Below are 18,730 nucleotides of genomic sequence, written 5' to 3'. Positions count from 1 at the left end.
GAGAAAGTAGGAAACCAAATGCTAACACCCTTCAGGAATTCATATCCTACATCCCCAAAGCATCTACCAACACCATATCTAAAAGCAGGCTGAGTCTCTCTGCAGGCACCAGGCTTAAAGGTAATAGCTATCTATCAACACTAAAGTCCTTTTAAAATATGTTTTTACATTTTTTTTTGCACATGCACATGTTCATGTGTGTGTGTGTGAGTGGGTGAGGGGGTGGCAGGGGGAGAGGTTAAGCTTGTGGAGATCAAAAGACAACTCCCAGTAATAGCAATTTTTTTCTTCTTCTACATAGGATCCAGGAGGTTGTGTTAGGCATGATAGAAAGCACCTTTACTTCCTGAGCCATTGTACAGGCCCCTAGGCATCTACCTTTAAATAACAGATAAGCTATAAGCAAGGGTCAAAACAACAAGAGGCATAACAGCAACTAATCCTATCTGAATTGAAATCCTGTCATGTGCAGTCAGTTCTTAAGGAATGCCAATGGTAGGCATCACTGTATCATCACTGCTGATCAAATTGTCACCATAGTAATAACATCGGTACCAATAATGCAATAACTGCAACTAAAATATATATGGCACTGTGAACTTCAATGCATTAATGTTCTCAGAGGGCTGAAAGTTAAATGATGGTAATTCTTCCTCTCTTAGCAAAAGAGGAAACTGAGATAAAGAAGTGAAATATTTTTCCCACATTCAAACACTGTTGGGAAATAGAAATTGAGAGATAAATGAGGTTGTCTCAGGGATAGCACTACAGGTTTTCTCTGGACTGACTGCTAAGAAGCCAGTTGAGACCAGTCATACCAATTGCACCAATGAGATAATTGGCAGGTGTAGTCACCTTCACACGTTTGCCTGATATTAAGACTATACTACTATCATTCACTTCTATATAGCAGTGCAAGGCATATACCTTTCCAGCACAGCTAGTTCCCAGCACGCACCTCTTCTGCAGAGATAGTTCCTACCATCTAACTCACCTGGAGAGCTAGCTCCCAGCATGCATCTCTACTTTATAGCTAGTTCCTAGCCTGTACTTCAACTGGACAGCTGATTCCCATCATGAACTGTATGTGGGCTTCTAGGTCCCAGCATGTACTGCACCTGCACAGGGATGGCCCAGCATGCACTTCTCCTAGACAGCTAGTTTGCAGCATGTAGGTCATCTGAAAAGCTAATTTTCTAGCAAAGGAATTGTTCCCTATTTAAAGGCTGTTCTCATACTTACTGTGGAATGCTGGGTAACAGCCACACAAGAATATCAGGTCTCTGTTATTGTTATTGTTATAGGTTCCCCTGGAACCTAGAAATGTTATAAGGAAAATGCGACTGAGTTTCTTGAGGTGGGAAACTATCCCTGATTGTTTAAGTATCTCCATAGACAAGCACAGATCTCTGTGTAACATGTGGAGACACACACAGAAGAGACTCCAATGGCAGAGACTATCATCATGTGACTACCCAGAGAATGGAATATGAGGCCCTTCCAGTACTTTGACCTAAGCCCAGTGATGATGACTACAGACTTCATTCTACATAGACTACAAGAGAACAGTTTCTATTGCTAGAAGCCACCATGATTGCAGTAATTAGTTATATATAGAAGCTACCCACTTTCCATCCAAAACCAGACCCATCTATCCTCCAGATAACCACCTACCTCTACTCATCTATCTGCCTACATATTCACCTCTTTATCTACCTATAAACCCATCCACCCATCCATCCATACTTAGCCAATAGTATTTAATACAGCAGAGTCTGTATTAGCTTAGCATGACCTGCTGATTTGTAACTGTGAGCTGGTTTCTTCTGAGTAGTTAAGGTCCCCACACTTCACTAGTGACAGCCACCTCCTCTAGCGCTCCACGAGAAGGCTCAGAGAAGCTGTTTCTTGGTCTCTAGGAAATGTAACCCAGCCTCTGCACTTTCCATAGAAAAATTGTATTATAAAGTTTTAGTTAATTGTAAAGCAGACAAGACTGTTTTAAAACAAAGGCTGTGCATGGCTGTATGCATTGGCAATTTTCAATGTGATAAGTTTCCTAGGGACTATAAGCCCTGTTGTTTGGGAAGCAACCAGCTTCTGAAACAAGAGAGACAAGGGGCAATTCTTAGTCTTTACCCCATGTACTCATCCCTTGACATACACAGCTTCACACCTGTAGACAGTAGATGCACTTGTCTACTCCTTGGCTTTGTCAACAAGAATATAAGTTGTTCTGACTGGTAAACTACTGCCCACAGTGGTAGGATTCTAGCTCACAGCCTTCACTTCACCATGGACCAGTTGATGGAACAAAAGCATTATTACCAGAGAGCTACTTCCTCAGGCTAGACTGAACAGAACACGTTTCCATGGAGCTGACTCCACTTTTATGCACAGTTTGATGAGTAATATCTTTCTGGATCTATGGCATCAAAGAGAGCATCTTGGCTTTGTTCAAACTTGGGTGATCATTGCCACCAGAGCCAGAGAAGCATAAAAGACATAGATTGTTTTTTATAAAATGATCGGGATGATGTATTCATAGAGAATGATGGTGTGGCCCTGGAGGAGAACACTTAACCAAGCATATTTAACATCTGTGAAATAGGTCTGGTTGAGCCATCTATGAATGATTGTTGGTTGATGAAGGACAAAGATCCCTGGTCTGGAAAAACTCATCATGTCTGATAGGAGGTAGAAAGCCAACCTATCTGCAGCTTCATGGCTGGAGAACTCATTTTTTTCCCCAATGAAAATGTTAATACCAAACAACCCATCAGCCAACAAAAGACTTGTGCCTGGGCGCTAACTCAGAAACATCAAAGTGTCTGCCACCAGCATGGGGAGAAGAGTTCATCTTCAGCATCCATACAAACCCTGGGCATGGTGATACACACTTAAGATCTCAGCCCTGGGATGGCAGAGGAAGGAGAGACATGAGGACCACTGGGCCTCACTGACCAGCTTGTCTAGGCTCATTAGCATGCCCCAGGTCCCAGTGAGAGGGACTGTCTCAAAAAAAAAATATGGTCAGCAGGGCATGGTGCCATAGCCTTTAATCCCAGCATTTAGGAAGCAGAGGCAGGAAGATCTTTGAGCTAGAGGTCAGCCTTTTCTACAGAGTAAGTTCCAGGTCAGCCAGGACTACACAGATAAACCCTGCCTTAGTCAAAATAAAAAGAGGTGGACAACTCTTCAGGAATAATACTTGAAGTTTTGCCTCTACAGTCATACACAGGCATGTGTTTATACACACACATGTAAATATGTGTACATACACAGGCATGTGCTTCTATGTGCACATAATACATACATACATACATACATACATAATACATATGTTTTCACCCACACATATGCACACATACACCCCCCCCCACACACACACACATATACATACACACTTGAGTGAATAAGTGAACTCTAACAGGAAATTTCTTTGTTTCATAGACTTGAGAACACTGTTGCTCTCAGAAATGCTGGTCATCACTCCTCTTTGCCTGAGGTAATTTAAAGGCAGCTGCTCCTTGTGTAATTTCTTCCAGGCTTTTGTAGAACTTATGAGCATGTTGTCTGGGTTTACACAAGCATATTAAAGCAGCTTCTTACAAATAAATAAATAAATAAATAAATAAATAAATAAATAAATAAATAAATAAATAAAAATAAATAGAAGGAAGGAAGGAAGGAAGGAAGGAAGGAAGGAAGGAAGGAAGGAAGGAAGGAAGGAAGGAAGGAAGTGGCCATCTCCTCCCAAAGACAGATGACCTAATTGTGTTAGCAGCTCATGCCATAATATATGCCTTGCTCTCTGAGATCCCAGTGAGCATTACCATTTATGAAGCTTATTGGTCATTTGACATCTGCAGATGCTAAACCTTGCTCACCCAATCTATGATTCATAGGTATTCATAGGCCAAAGGTATTTCAGAATTTCCTCACAATGGCTTCCACTTCCCTCACGGTAGCTCTCAGAAGAGCTAGTTTGTTTCTTCCGTATTGGTGTGTATTTGCTTTTCCGCTCATCATAATGTTTCTCCCCCTGATTATGACCCTGAACACTTCTGATTGAATACAAGGCATATCCAGCTGCCAATGAGAAAAGGCCTGGGCTAAGACAGTGCACCTTGCTTTGGTAGGACCAGCCTTTGTTGATGAATGAGTGCAGTTTGCACACCTGCTAACCAAATGGAATGAAGGAGCACAGGATCCATTTGCCTAATTGATGGTCAAGATACCACAACGAATCAGAACCATGGGCCATCCTTTCACTTCATTCTTCAATGCAACATGAATTTTTGTGTAGCAAGGCTGATCAGTGAGTTTGATAATACGCATAGAATCCAGGAACTTCACTCTCAGTTTGATGTCTAATCTTTATTCTTACAAAAACATTTTTGTGTGTGTTGTGTCTCTGTGTGTTGGTTGATGTGTGTTATCTGTGGTATGGTGTGTGTAGAATATGTGAATGATCGAATTGACATGCACTAGACACATGAATGTGGAAGTATGTGACTTGTGTGTAACCATGCTGAGCATGGTCAGAGCAGGATGTCAGGCATTTTCAAGATCAATGTTGCCTTACTACCTTGATGCAGCTTCTCTAGTCTAACTGATCATAGAGCAAGCTCTGGGGATCTGATGAACTTGACCCCAATCTCAGGCACACTCAGCCATGTCTGAGACTTTAAGCTAGTGTTGAGGATTGAAACTCAGGATAAGTACATAATCAGCCATCTCTCCTGCCCTGTCATGGTTAGTGTTGATGTCCCTGTGATGGCTTCTGGGTGGGTCTGTGAGGGCATTTCCAGGAATTATTAACTGAATTAGGAATATACTTCCCCATATTGGACAGCACCTCAATGGCTCAGATATCAGGAGTTTGGAGGAAAAGCAATTCTACTTGTACACTTGTTTTCACTCTGTGCTGGTGAGTGCCTCTTTCCTCTTCCTCCTCCTCCTCCTCCTCTTTTCCTCCTCCTCCTGCTGCTGCTGCTGGTGATGGCAATGATGGTGATGGTGGTGGTGGTAGTGGTGGTGCTGATACATTCTTTACTGACATCAGAACCATTTCTTTGGCCTTTCACCCTGGGCTGGAGACTAACAGATCTCCAGGAATCTTCTAAGTCTTTGGCCAGGTTGGATCTGCTTAGGTACCCAGCATGGAGGATTGAACAGCTACTGGGCTGTCTGCATTTCCCGTGTGAAGACAGCCATTGTTGGAGTCCACAGATATATTATATAAGCCTATTTAATAAATCTCCATTTGATATATATATATGAATATGATACCAATCATATATATATATATTTAATATTAAACATGCACATTATTATATAAGTTCTATTCCTCAAAAGAACCCTGAATGATACTTGCAGGGAGCTTTTTTTTATTTGTTAGGATGAAAGAAAGAGAGAAAGTCAAAATTGATATACACTACATGTTTTAGGAAACCAATGTGGCAATTCTTCATTATAGTCTGAAATCAATACACCTACTGCCCTAAGAGGGTTCTACTTGCCTCTGAGAAAACATCACCAAATTTCTCATTCCCTTTCTACAAATCACAAGCCTGTTCTAGTCCCATTGTGAACTCATGCTCACATGTGTTGTACCATTATCTCTTTGAACATTTCCATCCACTGAGGTACCTCCCCCTTTCTTGCTCTCCCTCTTTCTATCAGCATAGCTTCATATGATGATCGCTTTCTCCTTCTTTCCCAGCCCCTAGAGTCCAGTTCCTCATGATACACACACACATGAACACACACACACACACACACACACACACTTCAGGTACCCACAGCACCATGCCGTAACCTAGTTGAGATAGTTCAAACAGCCATTCTTCTCACATTCAAACAAACAAAAAAATCATTTCATAGCAAATTCTCCTCAACTGCCATTCAAAGGAAGGTGGTGAGCCTCAACCTAGAGAGCATCACTGTAGTTGCTACTGCCAGGTGGGTGAAGGTATCATGTCTTCCTCTTCCTGGAGAACACATGTGTCCTGATATTCCCTCTACTGTATCCTCCAAGGAATCAGGGTGTTCCTGACTAGTCAGGAATCAGCAGGGGGCAAATGCATCAGTGTGAGCTTGGAGAGTAAAATTAGCCCTGAAACTGTGGGTGGACAGCTGGCAGGAAAGAAAGCCTGTGAATAAGACTTATTTCATTAGCCAGAGGCTAGATGGTTCAGAAATGCACCAGAAACTTCAGAATTACTGACTCCACGATTCCACTCAGAATCCATGGGAGCTTCACCTCCAAGCAAACAAAAGTTCTTTAAAAATATATAAAGCAGGAAGTCAATGAGATCCCGTTGACTTTGCCTTTCGGCTCTTCCCACACAAACTCAGATATGTCAAGCCCAGCTTTGTCTGATACTTTTCAAGGAAATACATGTTTGCAGACTTAATTCCCAAGTATGTAAACAAAATCTAGTCTCAAGCTCAAATCTCACCAGGAAATCTTACCAGAAGAGCAGTATTGTTATAATTCTGCATTATAATCATCACTCCACCATTTCTTTAGGATACTCTAGCAAAATACCACACCCAGGGTAAGCTTGTTAAAAGAAGAGGTATTCTTACACCCGTGGAATGGAAAAATCAAGTTCAAGCTGTCAATCCAGTTTTCCATAGTTGCTTCTAACTTTACTTGAGTTGATAAAAAGATTAAAGGGTTTATTGAGTTCCCTAGTGAAGGACACTGGTCATGGTTTTGGGGGTTCCACTCTGTTGGGACCTTATCTCCCAATGGTGTTACCTAGATGGATAGAATTTCAACATTAAAATTTAGTGGAAGATGTAAGTTTTTCATGGGTAGTAATTAGTATTTGATTATATTTTAAGGAAGATTTTAATTACACTTTGAATTAAAGGAAGGGATGGAAGAATGAATGTAAAAACCCATAAATAGAGGGACCAATTAATGGGTGATAATGAGTGGGTAGATGGGTAGATAAATAGGTGGTTGGGTAGATGGGTATATGGATGGAGGGGTGGGTAGATACATGGATATATAAGTAAATAGAGGGAGAGGGAAATGAATGGCAGTCAGAGATGCACTGTATACCCTCACATGCTAGGAATAGCTCTCAATGGACCCAGTATTAAACATAATTTGACATAGCTTTAATTTCAGTAAGGATAGACCCACCTTTACTCCAACATTTCAAAGAATTTTTAGTGCTTACAGGCATCTTAACATACAAGCAGGTACTTCATTATTTTCAAGAAAAATAAACTTGCCAAAGATCAAACAGGTCATTTTAATAATGCTGATAAATATTTTCATTTTAAAGCTTGTTTGTTGGCTCATGGTTTTTGTTTTAGTACACCACCCACTATCCAACATAATTCTGATTATATAAAATTTCACACCATTCTAAGAATCAAAGACAGATAACCATGAAGGGACCAACCTCACCGTTATAGTGTATGATGTCCGTGAAACCATCAGGCTGAGGAAGCAGGGAAAAATGAGGCTCAAAGGGCTGAGTATGAAAACTACCATAGCCTGGCCTTGTGCATGGGGATTGGAATAACAGTGTACTTTCTACATCTAAACGTTTCAACTGTTTAATTTCTTCCTCAGCACTCAGTGTATTACAGGAAGAATCATGTGCCTTCTAACATCCCGATGAACGGTAGCTTAATTAAAAAGGGGAGAATTTGTGAAAACATAGGCAATTTGTCTCACAGCTAATTGAAATCGCCACAAAGGCCCCCAGAAGACAAGTTCAATATTGTGGAAATAGCAGCAGGGCTGGCATTTCGGTGTTCTCAGATACCTTCCTTGTCTGTCTGATTAAAATTTCACTTGGCCTTTCTGTCCATAATAAAAGAAACCCATTTGTGCCCAGAGCAGCTCAGCAGACAGCAGACGCATGTTAAATTTCAGGGCATTTATTGAGTCTGTCGATGTCTCGGCAGCACTGTGCTGCCAAGAATGCAGCCTCAGCCTTTCTGGGGAGAGACTGCCAATGGTGTCAGTGATGGCAAAGGCAGCAATCATTTCCAGGCTGGGACAAAGATGCTGGAATGATGGATGTGCACATACCTTGTTTTCTTAAAAAGACAAGATGTACAAATAAACTGTATAGGTATCCATGTGTTCTAACTGATGGTGTTTGAGGATGCAGAAAAGATGAGATGCTCCCATTGCCATTGGAACTCGTGATGTCAGGGGTGACTGTGCCCATGAGTTTAGGTATTGATGAACATTTAAGAATAACCAATATTCACTGAACTAAAATATTGTGCAGGTTTAGAAATCAGGTTGCTGTCTGAGTAACTGTCCCAGTTTAATTGTCAACATGACACAGCCCGTAGTCATCTGAGGACTCAAGTGAAGAGTAGTCTAGATCAAAAGGGCTTGGAAGCAAGTAGGTGGGGGATTCTGTTGATTGTGAATTGGTATAGGAAGGCCAAGCACATTGTGGATGATTGTCTTTGAGACAAGAGTCTCAAAGGGCTTTCCTGTCCCTGAAGATTCAGCTCTTTCTAGGCGGGTCCTCCTGAACCCTATAAGAAAGCTAGCTTAGTATAAGCTGGCTCACGTGTCGTCCCCCCCCCCCCCAATAAGCAAGTAACTGCTGTTCTTTCATTGTAATGTGAATGTCATGATTGGACATAATCCTGAATAAAGTAGCACACAGACCCATTCCTAAGTTCCTGCTTGTATTCTTGTCCTGACTCCCTGCAATGGTAAACAACCATCCATAAGTTTAAGTAAGTCTTTCCTTCGCTAAGATGCATTTAAATCCTGGTGTTTGTCACAACCACAGAATAAAACCAGAACACTGATTATTCTTTGCAATCATCATGGAGGCCAGAGAGGCCCAGAAAGCCCAATGGTAGACACGACCAGTGTCCATGCATGGTCTTCTGTCATTCATGGTCACTCAAAAGGCCGCTAGGAACCTGGATGGTTGCTTAGTTCTATGCAGGAGCTTCTTCACGACGGGAAGCTCAAGAGTCTCAAAGGGCTTTCCTGTCCCTGAAGATTCAGCTTAGATATCACAGGTAGGAAAGAGAAGTGGCCTTTGTCTTGAGCACCTTTATGGACGTGCTCTGCCACCCATTTGTATAAATGGGGAACACACCCTCACATATTGACACTGATAGTGGCTTCAGGGAACATGGTTGAAGAGGGACAGACAATGCAGAACTGATGGACAGGGAAGTGTGCTGAAAACCAATGTCTTCTAGACATATCACGACAATTGTACTCACAGATTCACTGCAGTTGGGGTTGCCTGCACAAGATGGAACCTGTCTTAGTTAGGATTCTATTGATGTGGTGAAAAGCCATGACCAAAGCAACTCAGGGAAGAAAAAGTTTACTCTCTTTTGTTAAACTTTCAGGTAATAGTTCATCACTGAGGGAAGTCAGGACAAAATCACAAACATGGTAGGAATCCGGAAGCAGGAGCTAATGTAGAGGCCATGGAGGAGTGCTGCTTACTGCCTTGCTCAGCCGGATTTCTTATAGAATCTAGGACTACTAGCCCAGGGATAACACTACCTACAAGGAGTCCTCTCTTGTAAATGACTAATTAAGAAACTTCCCTACAGCATGACAGCATTTTCTTAATTGAGGCTCCCTCCTTTCAGTTGACTCTAGCCTAAGCAGAGTCTCTCATTATTTTCTCATGGAGAGTGGCAGAGCTTATGACATCCACTCTTCCTCCTTGGGAGGAAGGAATCATTTTCTTCCCTGACAAAGGCGTTAAAAGTTGCCCATTCTCTAGTAAACAACACCCCCCCCCCCCCACACACACACAGAGCTCTAGTTAAACACACTGAGTCAGCAGAGAAGGTAGCATGAAAGTAGGAGGGGATCTTTATAGAAAAATGGTGACTTAGTGAATGAGGAAACAGGGAGGACAGAGGCTAATAGAGATGATATAAATATGAAGAAAAAGCCTAAGGTTATAGATCACACATCACCAAGTACCACCTAATCTGAGTTGACAGCAATTTAAACCTAGGAAAACAAACTCTCTGAAGAAGTCTTTAAACGTGAAGAAATTTGGTCTAAAACCTTCCTTGACCAGTATGTGTCACTGAGTTTACTCTACAATGAAGGCTCATCTCGGACAAGTGAAGAGGGTCACCGATCCATCCAAGCCACAGTCTAATTCCCTTATTATGGCTCTTTACTTCACAGGAGGTTCATGATGAAGACTTCTGTATTCTTCATGCTCCCCATCTAATGTTAGTTTCCTAGAGCAGTAAATACCCACAGCATGAATCTGTGGGTGTGGAGATAAAGTGCTGTTGGTAAAGTGCTTTCTGTGCAAACATGACCACCTGATTCTAATTCTCACAGAACCTACATAAAAATGTTAGGCATATACTGTGGAAGACTAGGCAAAAGGATCCCTGGGACTAGATGCCCAGTCAGCCTAGCCTAATCAGTGAGCTCTAGACCCAACAGTGGAAGACAAGTCTTGGTTACTTTTTCTGTTGCTGTAACAAAATGCCTGGCTTGTTTGGGAGATGTGATTTGGTCCTTGGCAGAGGTGGCTTGCATTCACTTCCAGCCAGCATCATTTCAAGTCTGCCTTCTGGGTGAGCTAGCTGTAGGATGGACAGATAATGGTGACTTAAAACAGGAATATGGTGCCTCAAAAAATAGGGTCATCTTTTAAGACTTGGCTTCAGTCAGCTCTCCCTGGTAACTTATCCAAATGCAGGTTCATCGGTGCCAAGTGAAGAGGGTCATAATCCATCTACACAGCTATTGTCCATCCTTCTAATATGCCTATCTACTTGAGAGTGGAGGATAACGATGGAGAAAGGGGTTAATTTGACTTACATTTCCAGATTACAGTCCATCATAATAGGGCAGTAACAACAGCAAGAGCTTAAGGAAGCTTGTCACATTGCATCAAAGAAACGAAGATCATTGAATGTCTGCTCAGATCAGTTTCTCCGTTTGATGCAGAATAGGACCTCAACACAGAGAGTTGAGATCACAGTCTACACAGGGCAAATTAGAGACCCAAGAAAGAAATAGTTCACATAGAACAACAAAGAGTGGCCAAGCTGGGCCAAGATACAAGAGAAATACTGCTAAAGCCTAGTCTTAAAGGATGACTCTATGTTTCCAGGCACCATATTCCTGTTTTAAGTCACCATTATCTGTCCATCTTACAGCTAGCTCACCCAGAAGGCAGACTTGAAATGATGCTGGATGGAAGTGAACGCAGGCCATCTTTGCCAAGGACCAAATGACTTCCCCAAACAAAACAGGGGCTTGAGGAAAATGTGTCAAAACATGACTAAGACCCTCTGGGGCTTCTGATTTCCTCAATTACAGCTTTTTTTTTTTCAGCTTCAGAGTACAAAGCCTGCTTTCTTTCTGTAGTCCACTCAATGGTAGAATCCCCAAGCCCCAAACTATCCTGTTGCTGGTAAAAGAGATTCTAAGGACTCCCAATGAGAAGTTAACAATAACTTCTGTTTTTCAAGACATAATGAGAAGAAGAAAGACTTAACCTACTCAGGAATGTGTGAAACTAGTTCAGTCAATTTTTTTTTTTGATTTTTAAAATTTTATTTCTTTTATTAGGTATTTATTTCATTTACATTTCCAATGCTATCCCAAAACTCCCCCACCTGCTCCCCCACCCATTCCCCCACCCACCCACTCCCACTTCTTGGCTCTGGCGTTCCCCTGAACTGAGGCAGATAAAGTTTGCACGACCAAAGGGCCTCTCTTTCCACTGATGTCCGACTAGGCCATCTTGTGATACATATGCAGCTAGAGACAAGAGCTCCGGGGGTTACTGGGTAGTTCATATTGTTGTTCCATCTATAGGGTTGCAAATCCCTTTAGCTCCTTGGTTACTTTCTCTAGCTCCTCCTAGTTCAGTCAGTTTTATTACCAATAAAGGAAAAGGAAGCCAGTGTCTTCTTTCATTTGTATAGAGGATTGTATAGAGGTGGCAGAGCCTGCCTGTCTACATAAGTTTCTTATCTTATTTATTTTAAATGAACTTATAAGGTGGCAGGTTTCCTGGTGTCATTTTCAGACATACTCAGCATTGTTCTCTCCAAGTACCTCCTTACTGCCCCTCCCCCTCAGGCTGCCACCTCTTCCCTACTGTACCCTTTCCCCTTGCGATGTCTCTTCCTAGGTTCACACTCCTCTGCTATATCAACTGTCCCAGTCTCTCCCTCAAGGTCTCCTGCACTGCACTCCTCTTTTATTTCTATCCTGTGGGCTCCTTTCTTAATTTGCTGGCTTTTACTCACACATATTCTCACCTAGATATACTTATTTAGCCATTAGAAGCCAAGTCTATATCCAAGAGACAATGGGAAATATTTGCTTTTCTAAGCCTGGGTTCCGTAGCTGACAGCATGGCCAAAAACCTTGTCCAGCCATCCCTCAGACAAAGGAGTCAATACCTAGATTATAAACCAAACTCCAAAAATTAAGCAAAGTATTTGCCAGTCCATAGACGGGCCCATGAAGTAAGCAGGTAGTTCGTAAATGATGAAATGCAAGCATCTGATAAATACTGTCCCTCCAGAGAAATGCAAATTCAAACTCCTTTGAGATTCTCCCTCACCAGAGTCACAATGGCAACATGACAAAAGATAGCAGACTTACCTTCAGATCCTTTGTTTTTCTATCTCCTTTGGGATTTAGGAGGAATTGGGTGGTTGCTGTCTGGCAACAGGGTAGAAGTAGATGAGCTTCCCTGCATCCCACCAGACCTAAATCCCAAGATTCTCCCATCCTCTGCACCATCAGTGTAGAGATGGCAGGAGTCTGGAGATTGCATCACACTGTAGGACAGACTTGCCTATGCATGCCGTTCTTGTGTGTGAATACATCTCACGTGTGAACACAGATAAGAGCAGAACTGTCCACACTTCACACCCCAGATAATCAGCTGCACAGCTTAACATCAGGAAGACACTAAGATCTAAAAGTCTGATTAAAGTAAAAACAACCTTGTTTCCTATTCTGATTATGTAGGAGATGGTATTAATGAGCCTTTTGCATTCACACAGCCATATTCTTTTTGAGCTTTGAAACTTGGAAAAGTTCAAGATGTGAATCCTGTAACTGACTATTTTGATGGGGCTTGTTCCATAGTGGAGATATCTTTTTATGATTACCTGAGTTTTGAGTTAATTTTTTAAAGGGAATTCTGGTTCTCAGATACACAAACTCAGCAAGTTCACTGAAAGTATGATTCTGAGAGTCAAGGTGACCAGCATCCTGTACGGATGACTTTCCCTAGAACTGTCACATTGGGGAAGAATCTTCACTTTACACAAGAATGTCAGGAACTAATAAGGAGGGACAACATACTATTTATTACCCTTGCCTTAAAAATTCCCCTTGTTCAGCAGGGGTTCTTATGAAAAACATCAGCTAGAAAAATAGATAATAGATAGATGTGTGTGTGTGTGTGTGTGTGTGTGTGTGTGTGTGTGAGAGAGAGAGAGAGAGAGAGAGAGAGAGGAGGGAGACGGGGAGAGAGAGATGCAATATATATGCCCACATGGCTTTGATAATAGAGTACTGGTCTAGCCAGCCCATAGCTCTGGGTTCCATCCTCAGCACTGCATTAAATTGAACATGACATTCCATACCTGTAATCCCAGAACTCCTGAGGTAAAGGCAGGAGGTTCCGAAGTTCAAAGTCTTGCTCTGAGACACAGGAATTTCAAAGCTTGCCTGGGTTACCTGAGACTATATCTAATTCATAAACCAATTGTCTACTGTTCTCTATCTATAAATATACTCATTTTTTCAGTGGTCCTGAGAGTTCTATCTATGCAGGCAATGCTGTGGCTATCCTCTTCTCCTTCCTTCCATAGAAGACAACTCATAAGAACATAAGCATCCTACCAAAGGCCTTGAATTCTTCCAGTGGCTTGCAAGATCATGCGTATTGCAAATCTCTGGCTATTTTCCAGCTTCTTCTTGTATTGCTGTCACCCTTTCCAAGAAGCCAGACATACTTACCTGTCGTTGCATTCAGTTCATCAATTTTGCCTCCCCCACCTGTGCTTATCTCTTATCTGAATCACCCCTTATTGTCTCCTCCCACATACTTCCTACACACTCATTATGTTCAGTGTCAGTTCTATAGGTTTTTCTTTAACCATCAAGTCTTCTTCCCTTTATAGTCTCCCTTCTGTTTCCTTGCCTTGTACTGTCCACCAGCAACAAATAATTATTGAGTGTGAACTAAAGTCAAGGTGTCAGTGCTAAAATATCAGTAAAGCTCTTGCCATATTAAACAGCTGGGCATGTTGATTCCAGTCCTGGTGAGGTTGAGATGACAGGTAAATTCCTTAGATTGCTGGATAGCAGGCTAGCTTAATAGATGATTCTCAAAATAATGAGGGACATTTTCTCCAATGAAAAGGACCATGACTCATAAAAATGATATTCAAGGTTGAATTCTGGCCTCCATATATATGTACACACAGAGACACACATTTACAGACACACCACACACAATCTGTTAGCCCTGGTAGAGAATGTGAGCAGAACTGAGTCATATACAGGCATGGCTCTCTTCTGGCTCCCAGGATCACTGAGATGCTGGCTTGCTCATAATTTGAGTATCAGCACCTAGTAGGAAATAGGACTCTGTAATGACTATATAAACGAACATAGCAACAGGCTTCCCATTCAGAGGGGAATTGAGGCCACTCAGGAGAGATCAAGGCTATTCCACAAGGAATGAAGTCACTGAGTTCCCAGCAATGAGAAAGGGCTTGTGGAGAAATTTCTTTTTTCTTTTTTCTTTCTTTCTGTTGGCAAACTAATTACTTCTGTGTGTGCCCACTGCAGCCAGGAGATTGGAAGAAGCCCAGAGAGGAAGGACCAAGGAGCTTTGTCTTACTGCCTTTGCCTTCGCTGGGACCACCACCAGCTTTGAGACCCTGGGACATTTATACCAAGCAACAAGAGTACAATTAGGCAGCATTGCAGGTTGATACCCAGTGGACTTTACATTTCATTTTCATCAATTGCTGCTGGGGGTTGGCCCTATTTTCATTGCAAATGTGAGCAACACCGACCCCTTAGCCACTATTAAGGAGCAACCTGGGGAAATCATCCACTTCCAACAATCCATCCCCCTAATTTAGAACCCTCTGCAATCACATAATGAATGGCACTGTCGCCAACTCTCCAGTAATGACATATGACATATGTCTGCAATTGCTCTTTTCATGATAAATCCCCAGGCATCATTCTCCTCAGAATCTCCTGCTTATTTATTCACTGGGGCATCTCAAACACAAATACAGTAGAGTCTTTTCTGGAGATGAATTACAGAATGAAGTTGAATCTCTAGCTTTGAAAATTGGGGAAGAAAGTTTTATCCTCATATAATAAATAGCATTGAACTTTTGTCTACAAATGGTTGATTAATATGCAATTATATTCTTAAGTGTAGGCTGTCAATTAATTCCAAAGCGTCTTATTTAATTAGTGATACCATTCAGTAAATTCCCACTAGCAACCTTCTTCCAGTTTTATGACAGCAATTTTATGTTGCCTCCTTGGAGGGAACGTTGGGTTCGGTTTTGAAAGTGAAACTTCAGTAGTCTTTGTTCTGTTTGCTGCATAAAGAATATAGCCTAGAAATAGACAGTTGTGGCCTTGTGTTCTCTATTTTACTGACAATTCTTCTCAGAGATGTAGACTAGATAGCAACCAAATAACTGTTCCTCTCAAATTCCAGAGACAACAAAGATAATAAGGGTAGTAATCATGAATTGATTACCATCCTTGGATTAAACTGATCATCTTTGTATTAAAGAAATACTCTTTAATAGTTTATATTAAAGAAAATATTTACAGGGCCAGCAAGTGACTGAGAAGGTAAAGACATTTGCCGTTAAGCCCAAGTGCCTGATTGGAGCCCCATACCCTGCCTGATAGAAGGAGAAAACTAACATATATATATATTTTTTTTTTCAAAGAAATACATCAAAGTCACCCAAGTATAGATAGATTAATCAGAAAAAAAGCCCATGTATTAGGCTATTTCAGTGCTATGTGATGCTCATTTTATTGGAGGGTATTTGTAGGTATCATTAGTGCCTAAATGTTGAATGTATATCAGAGTACTTTTAGTGTACGCTTGGATAACAGAACTAGAATATGTTAACAGTAAAATCTAGAGATCATTTGTCATCTTAGCCACACACTTGGAGAAGCAACATAGACAAAGGAGAGGAACTTTCTGAGTTTAGACAAACCATTAAAATTTGATCAAGCTGAGGTAAGGTTCTTGTAAGATGAATTTGCATGGATGGCTCTCTCACCCTCCACTTTTGCATATGCTAATGAGATGATGACTAGGAGACTATGTGAAAATAAGATGCACATTAATGAGAATGGTGTGCTGGACCCTTCCACCACTACAGTTGACTGAATTCTAGATAAATTTGTTTGGAGAACAAAATATTGGGGGGGGGGACCTGTGGAAGGCTTAGGTGGTAAATCAAGAAGAAATAGATTGTGTGTCCTACAGTCTTTAGACCCTACAGTTCAATAAAGTCTTCATGTTTGCATAAGATACTCCCCTGACAGGTTCAACCAGAGTGCTTGTCATGGTTTGAGTGTGAACTGTTCCCTATAAGTTCTCTATTTTTATTTTATTAAACTTCCATATTGTGGTACAGACGTGGAAGGTCATGGGAACCCTAGAAGAAGGAGCCTTGCTAGAGAAAGTGAGGCACTGGAGCTGGCCTTGCAGTTTTATAGTCCAGTCCCATTTCCTGAAGTTCATTTTCTGATTACGAACTGAAGATGAGATATGACAGAATGCCTCCTACTTCTGCCTCTACTCAGGGTGGAATGTATTTTCTCTATGGGAAAGGTGACCAATACAGTGTTAAACTGTCACCTACCCAGCTTGTAGAATGATCTCTAAGAAGGGTTTATGAGTGACCTAGAAGTTGTGGAGTCACAATTATGGCAGGTTTATTGGGAACTCTATGACACTCCTCATCTTAACACAGCGCATCATCATACCATGGAGGAGCAGATGTTCTCTGTGGTGGCACTGTGTGCACTGGGGACTAGTTGTGTCTTTATTGTGGGTGTTCATCTATGCACTGTATGTTGATCAGCAGTCTCCCTGCCTCTACCACAATACCTCAACCACTACATAGCTCGGACAATGTTCTACCCATTGCTGTACAACTCCTGCAAGCTAAGAAGTCCTGCATAGACTGTGACTTGTTTGTCCAATTTTTCTAAGATCTTCCCAGGGTTTCTGTAATATTTTTCTTTATTAATCTATTATAACTGTGTGAGTTATTAAAATCCAAATACAAACAAGAGTCTACCTTGTTAACCTTGAATCCAGGAGCTTAGAAGAGTAAGGAGTGGCTAGGTTTCAGCCTGCTTGCTGTATATATTAGAATGAAAATGCAGACTTTAGTTCCCCCTATCTATATGCACTTAAAGAGAAATCATTTGTATTGTTTTTAATTATACAAATTTTGACATTCATTTTGCATACATACTAGTATCCATGCATTAATTTGTTATCATTTGAAAGGTTATATTCCTTTATTTATTGGGTATGCATATGCTTATTTATGCTTTGGGTATATGTGCACACATACAGGTACTACATTGTATATATGGAGCTCAGGGACAACTTTTTTTATTTCTGTTTTTCTTCTTGATATTATAATACAATTACAACATTTCTCCCTTCCATTTCATTCCTCTAAACACTACCCTATACATCCCCTTGCTCTTTTACTAATTATTTCATGCATATATACACATATACTGTAAATACTACATATTTGGTCCATATAAGGTATGTTTCCAGAGATGACAATATGGTACTGTAAAACTGACAGGAAGACATCTTGTGCAGTTGGTTCATATTTCACTATGTACCCCCTCCTCCCAGGGAGCAAACTCAGGCCTACAGGTTCGGGGACAATCTCCTTAGCAAGATGAGCCACTTCAAAAGTACAAGTTCATTTTTTAATGGTTAAATAATATTTCACAATTTGGATGGGTTAAAAAGCTACTGAGGAATCTTTTTTGCTTTAGTTCACATATGTTTGTGCGTGTATACACATATAGACCTCTACATGTATATGCTGATTTTACTCGTCACATAACATTGCTCCCTTACACATGTGCTAAAGAAGATAATATCTACATGGGCCTTGATGGTTTCATCCTTCACCACCATTTTCCTCCATGTACTTCATTATTGTATGATCTTCCTGATGTTGGACTCTTAGTACATCTAGAACTCCACTACTTTCTTAGGGTTTTTACTTCTTCCTTCTATGCATTAGAAAACTACCTACAGGACCAAACTAGGATCAGGGGATGATGACAGGAATTCCCCTGAGAGTCACTTACCTTCTTGTTTACTTCAAATAATTTAGGACAGCCTGTAGATGCTTTCCTGTCTTTTCTGTTGGCTCCTCAGATCTGCATGATAAAGAGACTTTTGCTCACATCTCATGGATCTATTATGTGCCAGCATAGAACTAAAAAGAAAGAAGGTAGAGGGCTGATCATCCAAAGGCAGATAGGCACGCAGCTCAGTGGTAACAGAGCCATTAGTGACAACCGTCTCTAAACAGAAGGAACATACACCACAATTTTGCCTTGGAGAAGAGCAGAACATGCCAGTAGGGGCAGTGATTAAACTGACAGTGTGAAGTTTCATGGCGGTCATTGGCC

The 18,730-nt window shown here is 41.2% G+C and overlaps 1 protein-coding gene across 29 annotated transcripts in view; it reads right to left on the bottom strand.

The window, feature by feature from the left end:
• The window catches only part of Rbfox1 (RNA binding protein, fox-1 homolog (C. elegans) 1), a 1,527,688-nt gene that overhangs the window by 757,421 nt on the left and 751,537 nt on the right, over nucleotides 1-18,730 (bottom strand). Inside the window, exon 4 of one of the 29 annotated variants that reach the window (NM_021477.5) lies at nucleotides 18,404-18,534. The exons of 27 other annotated variants lie outside the window; for them this stretch is intronic. The gene's annotated coding sequence lies outside the window, so the exon portion shown is untranslated. The remainder of the gene's footprint in view (nucleotides 1-18,403; nucleotides 18,535-18,730) is intronic. One more of the 29 variants, NM_001359725.1, reaches the window with a different exon arrangement.

This window comes from Mus musculus, chromosome 16 (assembly GCF_000001635.26).
Source record: "Mus musculus strain C57BL/6J chromosome 16, GRCm38.p6 C57BL/6J".
In the NCBI taxonomy this organism is placed as follows: Eukaryota; Metazoa; Chordata; class Mammalia; order Rodentia; family Muridae; genus Mus; species Mus musculus.
The sequence above is the reverse complement of the archived record's forward strand: the minus strand, read 5'-3'. Positions and strand labels throughout refer to the sequence as shown.